At 49.3% G+C, this 12,465-nt stretch overlaps 1 long non-coding RNA gene across 2 annotated transcripts; it reads right to left on the minus strand.

The window, feature by feature from the left end:
• Positions 1-5,261: 5,261 nt before the first annotated feature.
• On the minus strand, positions 5,262-12,183 carry LOC128088362 (uncharacterized). Of its 2 annotated transcripts, XR_008210230.1 has the most exons (5): positions 11,622-12,183; positions 11,288-11,382; positions 9,093-11,136; positions 7,555-7,700; positions 5,262-6,487 (listed from the first exon to the last, which is right to left on the minus strand). It is a non-coding gene; the product is annotated as an uncharacterized LOC128088362 (long non-coding RNA). The 2 variants fall into 2 exon arrangements; XR_008210231.1 differs by lacking the exons at positions 5,262-6,487; positions 11,288-11,382 and having other exon boundaries at positions 6,956-7,700.
• Between the last annotated feature and the right edge of the window lie 282 nt (positions 12,184-12,465).

Consider the following 12,465-nt stretch of genomic DNA (forward strand, 5'->3'; position numbering starts at 1 on the left):
CCCTAACCCTAACCCTAACCCTAACCCTAACCCTAACCCTAACCCTAACCCTAACCCTAACCCTAACCCTAACCCTAACCCTAACCCTAACCCTAACCCTAACCCTAACCCTAACCCTAACCCTAACCCTAACCCTAACCCTAACCCTAACCCTAACCCTAACCCTAACCCTAACCCTAACCCTAACCCTAACCCTAACCCTAACCCTAACCCTAACCCTAACCCTAACCCTAACCCTAACCCTAACCCTAACCCTAACCCTAACCCTAACCCTAACCCTAACCCTAACCCTAACCCTAACCCTAACCCTAACCCTAACCCTAACCCTAACCCTAACCCTAACCCTAACCCTAACCCTAACCCTAACCCTAACCCTAACCCTAACCCTAACCCTAACCCTAACCCTAACCCTAACCCTAACCCTAACCCTAACCCTAACCCTAACCCTAACCCTAACCCTAACCCTAACCCTAACCCTAACCCTAACCCTAACCCTAACCCTAACCCTAACCCTAACCCTAACCCTAACCCTAACCCTAACCCTAACCCTAACCCTAACCCTAACCCTAACCCTAACCCTAACCCTAACCCTAACCCTAACCCTAACCCTAACCCTAACCCTAACCCTAACCCTAACCCTAACCCTAACCCTAACCCTAACCCTAACCCTAACCCTAACCCTAACCCTAACCCTAACCCTAACCCTAACCCTAACCCTAACCCTAACCCTAACCCTAACCCTAACCCTAACCCTAACCCTAACCCTAACCCTAACCCTAACCCTAACCCTAACCCTAACCCTAACCCTAACCCTAACCCTAACCCTAACCCTAACCCTAACCCTAACCCTAACCCTAACCCTAACCCTAACCCTAACCCTAACCCTAACCCTAACCCTAACCCTAACCCTAACCCTAACCCTAACCCTAACCCTAACCCTAACCCTAACCCTAACCCTAACCCTAACCCTAACCCTAACCCTAACCCTAACCCTAACCCTAACCCTAACCCTAACCCTAACCCTAACCCTAACCCTAACCCTAACCCTAACCCTAACCCTAACCCTAACCCTAACCCTAACCCTAACCCTAACCCTAACCCTAACCCTAACCCTAACCCTAACCCTAACCCTAACCCTAACCCTAACCCTAACCCTAACCCTAACCCTAACCCTAACCCTAACCCTAACCCTAACCCTAACCCTAACCCTAACCCTAACCCTAACCCTAACCCTAACCCTAACCCTAACCCTAACCCTAACCCTAACCCTAACCCTAACCCTAACCCTAACCCTAACCCTAACCCTAACCCTAACCCTAACCCTAACCCTAACCCTAACCCTAACCCTAACCCTAACCCTAACCCTAACCCTAACCCTAACCCTAACCCTAACCCTAACCCTAACCCTAACCCTAACCCTAACCCTAACCCTAACCCTAACCCTAACCCTAACAGTCTAAAGTCTAAAGTCTAAAGTCTAAAGTCTAAAGTCTAAAGTCTAAAGTCTAAAGTCTAAAGTCTAAAGTCTAAAGTCTAAAGTCTAAAGTCTAAAGTCTAAAGTCTAACCCCCAGTGTCTAAGTCTAACGCCCAGTGTCTAAGTCTAACCCCCAGTTTCTAAGTCTAACCCTTAGTGTCTAAGTCTAACCCCCAGTGTCTAAGTCTAACGCCCAGTGTCTAAGTCTAACGCCCAGTGTCTAAGTCTAAGTCTAACGCCCAGTGTCTAAGTCTAAGTCTAACCCCCAGTGTCTAAGTCTAACGCCCAGTGTCTAAGTCTAAGTCTAACCCCCAGTTTCTAAGTCTAACCCTTAGTGTCTAAGTCTAACCCCCAGTGTCTAAGTCTAACGCCCAGTGTCTAAGTCTAACGCCCAGTGTCTAAGTCTAACGCCCAGTGTCTAAGTCTAACCCCCAGTTTCTAAGTCTAACCCTTAGTGTCTAAGTCTAACGCCCAGTGTCTAAGTCTAAGTCTAACGCCCAGTGTCTAAGTCTAAGTCTAACCCCCAGTGTCTAAGTCTAACGCCCAGTGTCTAAGTCTAACCCCCAGTTTCTAAGTCTAACCCTTAGTGTCTAAGTCTAACCCCCAGTGTCTAAGTCTAACGCCCAGTGTCTAAGTCTAACGCCCAGTGTCTAAGTCTAAGTCTAACGCCCAGTGTCTAAGTCTAAGTCTAACCCCCAGTGTCTAAGTCTAACGCCCAGTGTCTAAGTCTAAGTCTAACCCCCAGTTTCTAAGTCTAACCCTTAGTGTCTAAGTCTAACCCCCAGTGTCTAAGTCTAACGCCCAGTGTCTAAGTCTAACGCCCAGTGTCTAAGTCTAACGCCCAGTGTCTAAGTCTAACCCCCAGTTTCTAAGTCTAACCCTTAGTGTCTAAGTCTAACGCCCAGTGTCTAAGTCTAAGTCTAACGCCCAGTGTCTAAGTCTAAGTCTAACCCCCAGTGTCTAAGTCTAACGCCCAGTGTCTAAGTCTAAGTCTAACCCCCAGTTTCTAAGTCTAACCCTTAGTGTCTAAGTCTAACCCCCAGTGTCTAAGTCTAACGCCCAGTGTCTAAGTCTAACGCCCAGTGTCTAAGTCTAACGCCCAGTGTCTAAGTCTAACCCCCAGTTTCTAAGTCTAACCCTTAGTGTCTAAGTCTAACGCCCAGTGTCTAAGTCTAACGCCCAGTGTCTAAGTCTAACGCCCAGTGTCTAAGTCTAAGTCTAACCCCCAGTGTCTAAGTCTAACGCCCAGTGTCTAAGTCTAAGTCTAACCCCCAGTTTCTAAGTCTAACCCTTAGTGTCTAAGTCTAACCCCCAGTGTCTAAGTCTAACGCCCAGTGTCTAAGTCTAACGCCCAGTGTCTAAGTCTAACCCCCAGTTTCTAAGTCTAACCCTTAGTGTCTAAGTCTAACGCCCAGTGTCTAAGTCTAACGCCCAGTGTCTAAGTCTAACGCCCAGTGTCTAAGTCTAACCCCCAGTTTCTAAGTCTAACCCTTAGTGTCTAAGTCTAACCCCCAGTGTCTAAGTCTAACCCCCAGTGTCTAAGTCTAACGCCCAGTGTCTAAGTCTAAGTCTAACGCCCAGTGTCTAAGTCTAACCCCCAGTTTCTAAGTCTAACCCTTAGTGTCTAAGTCTAACCCCCAGTGTCTAAGCCTAACGCCCAGTGTCTAAGTCTAACCCCCAGTTTCTAAGTCTAACCCTTAGTGTCTAAGTCTAACCCCCAGTTTCTAAGTCTAACCCTTAGTGTCTAAGTCTAACCCCCAGTTTCTAAGTCTAACGCCCAGTGTCTAAGTCTAAGTCTAACGCCCCGTGTCTAAGTCTAACCCCCAGTTTCTAAGTCTAACCCTTAGTGTCTAAGTCTAACACCCAGTGTCTAAGTCTAAGTCTAACCCTTAGTGTCTAAGTCTAACGCCCAGTGTCTAAGTCTAAGTCTAACGCCCCGTGTCTAAGTCTAACCCCCAGTTTCTAAGTCTAACCCTTAGTGTCTAAGTCTTTGTCTAAGTCTAACGCCCAGTGTCTAAGTCTAACCCCCAGTTTCTAAGTCTAAGTCTAACCCTTAGTGTCTAAGTCTTTGTCTAAGTCTAACGCCCAGTGTCTAAGTCTAAGTCTAACCCCCAGTGTCTAAGTCTAACCCCCAGTTTCTAAGTCTAAGTCTAACCCTTAGTGTCTAAGTCTTTGTCTAAGTCTAACGCCCAGTGTCTAAGTCTAAGTCTAACCCCCAGTGTCTATGTCTAAGTCTAAGCCCCGTCTAAGTCTACCACCCTCCACACCTACCTTTCTCACCTACCTTCCAGTGTCCTTCCAGTCGTTGCCGTGACAAAGCAAGACACACAACATACGTGCATTGTTTAACTGTTTGTTTATTACAGCACTGTTTCCACAAGGCATGACTCATACAATCATATACATACGCGCTATACCAGCAACTACACATTGAGAAGCAAAACATGTAATGAACATGGATCTCTGATTCCAAGACTTAGTTTATAGGCGCAGCATCCACACATTCTGTACATGGCACAACACAGTTTACAGGCGCAACTTAACACATATTGCATACATGGCACGACGCAATTTACAGGCGCAGCACACGCATACGCAGTACACTTTAAGACATGGTTCACATAGATGTCAGACCAACCAGAGAAAGGGTACAAAGCCTCCACACCCCATTGGTGACACCACACTTGTGAGAATGTTGCATACCGCAACCCACCTCAAAAGCAGTGCAGACCTCAGCCCACCCAAAGACATTGCAATTCTCAGAACGGCCACAAAGGGGCGCGAGTCTCAGACTGGCCGGGAAGGAACAAAATCGCCTCCAACGGCCCTTGGTTACGGGGTTGGGTTAGCCCTGCCTAGGAGCAAACAAAGCAAGGCTAGCCCAACCCCGTAACCAAGGCAAAGCTAAAGCCAATATGGCTTACATTAATTGAATGTAAAACTAAAGCCAATTTGGTTGAAGTCAATTGAATGCAAGGCTAAAGCCAATTTGGTTGAAGCCAACTGAATGCAAAACCAAAGCCAATTTGGTTCAAGTCAATTGAATGTAAAGCTAAAGCCAATTTGGTTGAAGCCAATTGAATGCAAGGCTAAAGCCAATTCGGTTGAGATAAATTGAACGCACATGCTGAAATCAGAGCAACTCTCAAAATGGCCGCAATGGGGCGCAAGTCTCAGACTGGCCGGGAGGAACAAAATCGCCTCCAACGGCCCTTGGTTACGGGGTTGGGTTAGCCCTGCCTAGGAGCAAACAAAGCAAGGCTAGCCCAACCCCGTAACCAAGGCAAAGCTAAAGCCAATTTGGCTTACATTAATTGAATGTAAAGCTAAAGCCATTTGGTTGAAGCCAATTGAATGCAAGGCTAAAGCCAATTTGGTTGAAGTCAATTGAAAGCAAAGCCAAAGCCAATTTGGTTGATGCAAAATGATTGCAAGGCTAAAGCCAATTTGGTTGAGATAAATTGAACGCAGATGCTGAAATCAGAGCAACTCTCAAAATGGCCGCAATGGGGCGCGAGTCTCAGACTGGCCGGGAGGAACAAAATCGCCTCCAACGGCCCTTGGTTACGGGGTTGGGGTAGCCCTGCCTAGGAACAAACAAAGCAAGGCTAACCCAACCCCGTAACCAAGGCAAAGCTAAAGCCAATTTGGCTTACATTAATTGAATGTAAAGCTAAAGCCAATTTGGATGAAGTCAATTGCATGTAAAGCTAAAGCCAATTTGGTTGAAGCCAATTGAATGCAAGGCTAAAGCCAATTTGGTCGAAGTCAATCGAATGCAAAGCTAAAGTCAATTTGGTTGAAGTCAATTGAATGCAAAGCTAAAGCCAATTTGGTTGATGCAAAATGATTGCAAGGCTAAAGCCAATTTGGTTGAGATAAATTGAACGCAGATGCTGAAATCAGAGCAACTCTCAAAATGGCCGCAATGGGGCGCGAGTCTCAGACTGGCCGGGAGGAACAAAATCGCCTCCAACGGCCCTTGGTTACGGGGTTGGGGTAGCCCTGCCTAGGAACAAACAAAGCAAGGCTAACCCAACCCCGTAACCAAGGCAAAGCTAAAGCCAATTTGGCTTACATTAATTGAATGTAAAGCTAAAGCCAATTTGGATGAAGTCAATTGCATGTAAAGCTAAAGCCAATTTGGATGAAGTCAATTGCATGTAAAGCTAAAGCCAATTTGGTTGAAGCCAATTGAATGCAAAGCTAAAGCCAATTTGGTTGAAGTCAATTGAATGCAAAGCTAAAGCCAATTTGGTTGATGCAAAATGATTGCAAGGCTAAAGCCAATTTGGTTGAGATAAATTGAACGCAGATGCTGAAATCAGCACAACTCTCAAAATGGCCGCAATGGGGCGCGAGTCTCAGACTGGCCGGGAGGAACAAAATCGCCTCCAACGGCCCTTGGTTACGGGGTTGGGGTAGCCCTGCCTAGGAACAAACAAAGCAAGGCTAACCCAACCCCGTAACCAAGGCAAAGCTAAAGCCAATATGGCTTACATTAATTGAATGTAAAACTAAAGCCAATTTGGTTGAAGTCAATCGAATGTAAAGCTAAAGCCAATTTGGTTTACATTAATTGAATGTCAAGCTAAAGCCAATTTGGTTGAAGTCAATTGAATGGACATGCTGAAATCAGCACAACTCTCAAAATGGCCACAAAGTGGCACGAGTCTGAAAATGGCCTGGAGGGAACTCAGATGGCATCAGAAGGAAGCGTTGATTGGCCTGGGAGCAGAAGGGCCCTCAGGAAGGGTGCGGGTGGGTTGGATCGCTGGGCTGAGGCCGATGGGATGAACTGCAATGAGACCGAGCGCCGCATCCCACACGCTGTCTGCGATGACCTTGGTAGGGGCTTGTGGCAGAGTGACGGGAAGATCATGGAAAGGGAACGGAGCGGGGATTCGGGTAACGGTTGACCGAACCGAGCTGGCGGTGAGTGTGGGAGGCCTGGAAAGCCGATGGCGTCGCAGGGGGAAGTCATCGACTGGAAGCGTCCAAGGCATCTTCACCTGTAATACAGAGACACGCTTTAGAAGGAGGAAGGCCGAGACCCAAACTGTGCTCACCGTCAGCCCACCCCCACAAAACGTGGAAGCCAAACACCGCTCCAAGAAAAGGCTTCAGAGTAAGGTTAGGAGTATTTAACAGGAAAGGTGTTAGGGTTAGGTACATCAGGATTAGGGTTAGAGTGACCGTTAGGGAAGGCCAAGGCAAAGGCAAGAGCAAAAGGCAAGGAGAACAGCCGAGGGAACGCCAAAACAGAGGGCAAAGGGATGGGAAAGACATGGAGAACGCCAAAGGTCGCGTCAGAGGTCAGGCCCAAGGAGAAGGCCGCAGAGAACGCCAGAATGGAGACCAAAGAGATCGACGCAGAAGGCCAAAATGGAGGGCGAGGTCTGTGAGAACGCTGCAGGGAAGGCCGATGCAGAAGGTCAAGGGCAATGGCCAAAGACAATGTGGCACAAAAGGCCAAAACCAAAGGCAAAGAGAATGCTGTAGGAGAAGACAAAACAAGAGGCCAAAGGGAATGTGGCAAAGAAGGCCAGGAGCAATGGCCGAAAAGAACGTGGAAGGGAACGCCAAAATAGAAGCCAAAGAGAACGCCGCAGGGAACGCCAGAACAGGAGGCCAAAGGGAATGGGGCAAAGAAGGCCGAGGGCAACGGCCAAAGAGAACGCAGCCACGAACGCCAGAACTGAAGGCCAAAATAATGCTGTAGGGAACGCCAGAACGGGAGGCAAAGTGAACGTGGCAAAGAAGGCCAAGGACAAAGGCCAAGGGAATGTGGCACAGATGGCCAAAGCCGAAGGCCAAAGAAAACGCAGTGAAGGTGGCCAAGGGCAAACGGCCGAGAGAATGCCACAGGGAACGCCAAAACAGGAGGGCAAGAGAACGCAGCAGGGAAAGCCAAGGGCAAGGAGAACGCTGCAGTGAAAGGCTGGAGGTGAGGAGAACACAGAAAGAAAAGGACAGGCAGCATCCAGGGCACCATGAAGTGCAGAAATGAGCTCTGGGAACCCTACCTTGTGCCTCGCTAAGTAATGAGTAAACACCGGTGGGTGAGCATTGCCCTTACCTGCTGGGCAGACAATTACCGGCCAGCAAAGCGGGGTTCCGGGCATCCCAGGAAATGCAGATTCCAGTTCCTTGCTGCTGCCTGAAGAGCCGCGCATCTCCGTGCTGTCCTTAAAGTGCTCAGGAGCAACGCAACTCCGCTGCCACCTGTGGGACACAACGCAGTAATGAAGGCGCTGCCCCGCATGTGTGGGGCTGCACCCTGAGCACAATGCTGTAATGATGACACAACGGTTGTAATTAATTAAAATTAACGTTAGGGATAGAATTAATGGTATTGATAGGGTTGAAGTTACAGATGGTCTAACATCAGTATTCTGCACTACAATTATGGTTATTTGACAAAACATGGGGCATTATTTTTACAGCAGCATTCAGGGTAAGAGACATTTTCAACACTGGGTTAAGGGTTTGGTCTACAGATACGCTGCAGGTTAACACAGTTATCGTTAGAACTTCCATTCAGCTGTGGGTTTAGGTCAAGGGTAACATTAATGCTGCCTCCCAGCTCATCCTAGAGTGCCAAAGGCAAAGGGAAGCAGGACACCCAGGGCAGGCAAAGGAAAGCAGAACTCCCATGGAAAGCCAAGGTAAATGCAAAGCAAACAGCCAAGCTAAGGCAAGGGCAAAAGCAAAGAGAGCACCAATGGAAAGCCAAGGGGAGGACAAGGAGAACGCAACAGGAAAGGCCAAAATATACAGCCAAAGAGACCGCAGCAGGAAAGGCCGAGGGCAACGGCCAAAAGAACGCAGCACAAAATGCCAAAACAGAAGGCCAAGGGAACACGGCATGGAATGCCCAGGAAAGGGCTAAGAAAACATGGCAGGAAGTGCCAGAACAGGAAGGCAAGAGAATGCTGCCGAGAACGCCAAAATCAAATGGTGAAGAGAATGTGGCTACAAGAAAGCCAAGGGCAATGGCCAAGAGAACATAGTATGGGACACAATAACAGGGGGGCAAGGGAATGCCCAGAGAAGGGCAAGGGCCAAGAGAACGTGGAAGGAAATGCCAAGGATGATGGCCAAGAGAACACGGCAAGAAACGCCAAAACAGGAGGACAGGAGAACGCAGCAGGGAACGCCAAAACTGAATGCTGAAGTGAATATGGCAAAGAAAGCCAAGGGCAACGGCCAAGAGAACGTGGCATGGAACACAAAAACAGGAGGACAAGAGAATGCCCAGCCAATGGCAATGGCTAAGAGAACATGGAAGGAAATGCCAGAACAGGAGGGCGAGAGAACGCGGCACGGAACGCCAAAACTGAATGCTGAAGTGAATGCGGCAAAGAAAGCCAAGGGCAACGACCAAGAGAACGTGGCATGGAACACAAAAACAGGAGGGCAAGAGAATGGAGTAGGGAACAGCAAGGGCAAAGGGAATGAAAACACTGCAGTGAAAGGCCGGAGACAAGGAGAACACAGAAAGAAAAGGACAGGCAGCATCCAGGGCACCACGAAGTGCAATGAAGAGCTCTGGGAGCACCGTGCTGTGCCATGCTAGGGAATGGGTAAACACTGGTGGGTGTGCATTGCCCTTACCTGCTGGGCAGACAATTACCAGCCAACAAAGCAGGGTTCCGGGCATTCCAGGAAATGCAAATTCCGGTTCCTTGTTGTTCCCATAAGAGCCACGCATCTCCATGCAGTCGTTACGGCACTCGGGAGTGCCGCAGCCTGCTGCCACCTGTGGGACACAACGCAGTAATGAAGGCACTGCCCTGCAGATGTGCCTCTTTCACAAACCTGCACTCCTTTCTCTGATCAATGTGGCTGCACTCTGCGCACGATGCTGCTTACTGGCAGCACTGAGCTGGGAACAACAGACAAGGAGAAGGCTCAGGTACCCAACACCATCCATCTTCCATCTTCTCTGATAACTGCTCATTATACACCGCTCTCACCTTTGGTTTGGTAGGTGGGGATTGAGGAAGCAATGCCGGTCCCACAGACCCCTCCCTATCCCACACTGTGATGGGAGATCAGGTTCTGGACCACCTGAGGACCCGAGCATCCAGGAGTCTTTGGGTCCTGATGAGACGAGGCCCAGAGCTCTGAGGGAATTCAGTGCTGCAGTCACCGAGCCACTCTCAGTGGTATTTGAGAAGTTGAGGCAGTCAGGTGAAGTCCCTGGTGAGCAGAAAAAAGGTGACAGCACAGCTGTTACTGCAGATATAAAGTGTGACCCTGGGAACTGCCAACATGTCAGTCTCACCTCTGTGCTGCAAAAAGTCATGGAGCAGATCCTCCTGGAAGGGACTCTGAGGCACATTCCAGTGCGTCAACACCCTCTGTATGAAAAGCTTCCTCCTAATAACCAACCTAAACCTCCCCTGTCTCAGTTTAAAACCATTCCCCCTTGTCCTATCACGATCCACCCTCGTAAACAGCCATTCCCCTTCCTGCTGTTCCCACCTTCAAGTACTGTGAGGCTGCAATGAGGTCCCCCCCAAGCCTTCTCTTCTCCAGGCTGAACAAGCCCACTTCCCTCAACCTTTCCTTGTAGGAGAGCTGCTCCAACCATCTGATCATCTCAGTGCCTCCTCTGGACCCGCTCCGTGAGCTCCACGTCCTTCCTGTGCTGGGGGCCCCAGGCCCGGATGCAGCGCTGCAGATGAAGCCTCACAAGAGCCGAGTAGATAGGGACGATCACCTCCCTCTCCCTGCTGGCCGCTCCTCTTTTAATGCAGCCCAGAACACAGCTGGCCTTCCAGGCTGCAAGCCCGCTCTGCTGGCTGATGTCCAGCTTCTCACCCACCAGGATCTGCAAATCCTTCTCTGTGGGGCTGCTCTCAAGGTGTTCTTTGCTGAGTTTGTGCAAACATCTGGGATTGCCCCTTCATCAGTGACACTGACAGTGGGGTGGAGTGCACCCTAATGACACCGAGCTGTGGGGTGTGGTGACACACCAGAAGGACGGGATGCCATCCAGAGGGACCTCAACAGGCTGAGTAGTGGCACTCAGCAATGTGCCTTCCAGCCCAGAAAGCCAACCGTATGCTGGGCTCCATCCAAAGATGTGTGGTCAGCAGGCAAAGGGAGGCGGTCCTGCCCCTCTGCTCTGCGCTGGGAGGCCTCACCTGGAGGTGCTGTGTGTGGATATGGATGCCCGCAGTGCAGGACAGACATGGAGCTGTTGGAGCACATCCAGAGAATGGCCACAGATATGAACCGAGGGATGGAATGCCTTTCCTATAAAGACAGAGAGCTGGAGCTGTTCAGCCTGCAGAAGTGAAGGCTCCGAGGTGATCTGGTAACAGCCTTTCAACACCTGAAGGGAAGAACAAGGAAAGATTTAGCCTAGATATAAAGAAAATCTTGTACAGTGATGGTGGTGACACAGCAGAACAGATTACCCAGACATGATGGATGCCCTGTCCCTTCCAAGGTGAGGCTGGGTCAGCCTCTGGGCAGCCTGATCTGGCTGTGGATGTTCCTGTTCGTTGTGTGGCAGTTGGACGAGATCACCACCAATGGTACCAAGTACTCCAGCTGGGATAATCCATACCCGTCAGAGCCTCTCTGGGCCAGTCCCAGTATTCAGCAGAGCAGGGGCTTCACTTCATCACGCTGTTGGGAACCAGAGCTGCAGAGCATTGAATGCAGGTCAAGGGGTGGGAGGAAGAGAAATTGGGGTTTGGGTGTCGTACAGATTAGGAAACTAACAGCATCTCCAGACAATTAGGATGGAGATATCTGGGGTGATGCAGATTACAGGGGTCCAGAAGAGGACAAACCTTGGCTTCCTATAAAGATGAAGACTTATTACACCTAAGGGTGCACAGAATGCCCTTAAACAACTCTGCACGGTTGGAAGCAGTGCATAACAGCCCTGAAATAAAGGAAGAAGTTACTCCATTCCAAAGATGAACACTCAGCCCACACTGCCAGGGAAGCAGTCTCCAGGTAGAGATGCTGCCCTTATGGCTTTCACCCCTTAAATGTGGTCAGGATACTAAATTATAATAATAAAAAAAGAAAAGAAAAAAAAAAAAAAAAATGGAGATTGCAGCCTGAAGTAAAGAAAAAACAAAGAAGCCACTTACACCATTCTCAAAGGCCAAAACTCACCCATGCTCCACAGGAGACAGCCTCCAGAGATCAATGCTGCCCTTACATCTGCCAGCACTCAAATGTGGTCAGGATGCCCCAAAAACAGGAAAAAAATCACAGCCCTAAAACAAGAAGGAATCACTCATCCTTTCTCAAGGACCAGCCCTCACCCCACGCTCCCAAGGAGACAGTCTCTAAAGATGGACACCACCTTAAAGGCTGCCAGCCCTTAAGCGGGGTCAAGATCCCCCCAAAAACAAGATATTGCAACCCTGGAATAAAGACTCACTCACCCCGTTTCAAGGGTTCACCCCACGCTCTAAAGGAAGCAGCCTCCAGGTGCAGTTGCTGCTCCTTCTGCTGACAGACCTTAAATGTGGTCAGCAGCTCCCAGAAAGTGAAATTACAATCCAGCAATACAGAAAAAACCAATGACCCCATTCCAAAAACAAACACTCAGCCCACACCCCGAAGGAAGCAGCCTCCATGCAGAGATGCTGCCCTTACAGCTTCCAGCCCTTAAAAGCAGTCAGGATCCCCAAAACCAGAAAGATCAGAGCCCTGCAATAAAGCACCAATCACTCACCCCATTCTAATGAGCAGAACTCGCTCCCAATGCTCCCATGGAAGCAGTTCCCAAGCAGAATGCTGCCCTGGCTGTTCTCAGCCCTTAAACGTAGTCAGGAGCCCACAGAAAGTGAAATTACAATCCAGCAATAAAGAAGAAATCAATGACCCCATTCCAAAAACAAACACTCAGCCCACACCCCAGAGGAAGCAGCCTCCATGCAGAGATGCTGCCCTCACAGCTTCCAGCCCTTAAAAGTTGCCAGGATCCCTAAAAAACAAAAGACCAGAGCCC

Source organism: Tympanuchus pallidicinctus, unplaced genomic scaffold, assembly GCF_026119805.1.
Source record: "Tympanuchus pallidicinctus isolate F22 unplaced genomic scaffold, pur_lepc_1.0 scaffold33, whole genome shotgun sequence".
In the NCBI taxonomy this organism is placed as follows: domain Eukaryota; kingdom Metazoa; phylum Chordata; class Aves; order Galliformes; family Phasianidae; genus Tympanuchus; species Tympanuchus pallidicinctus.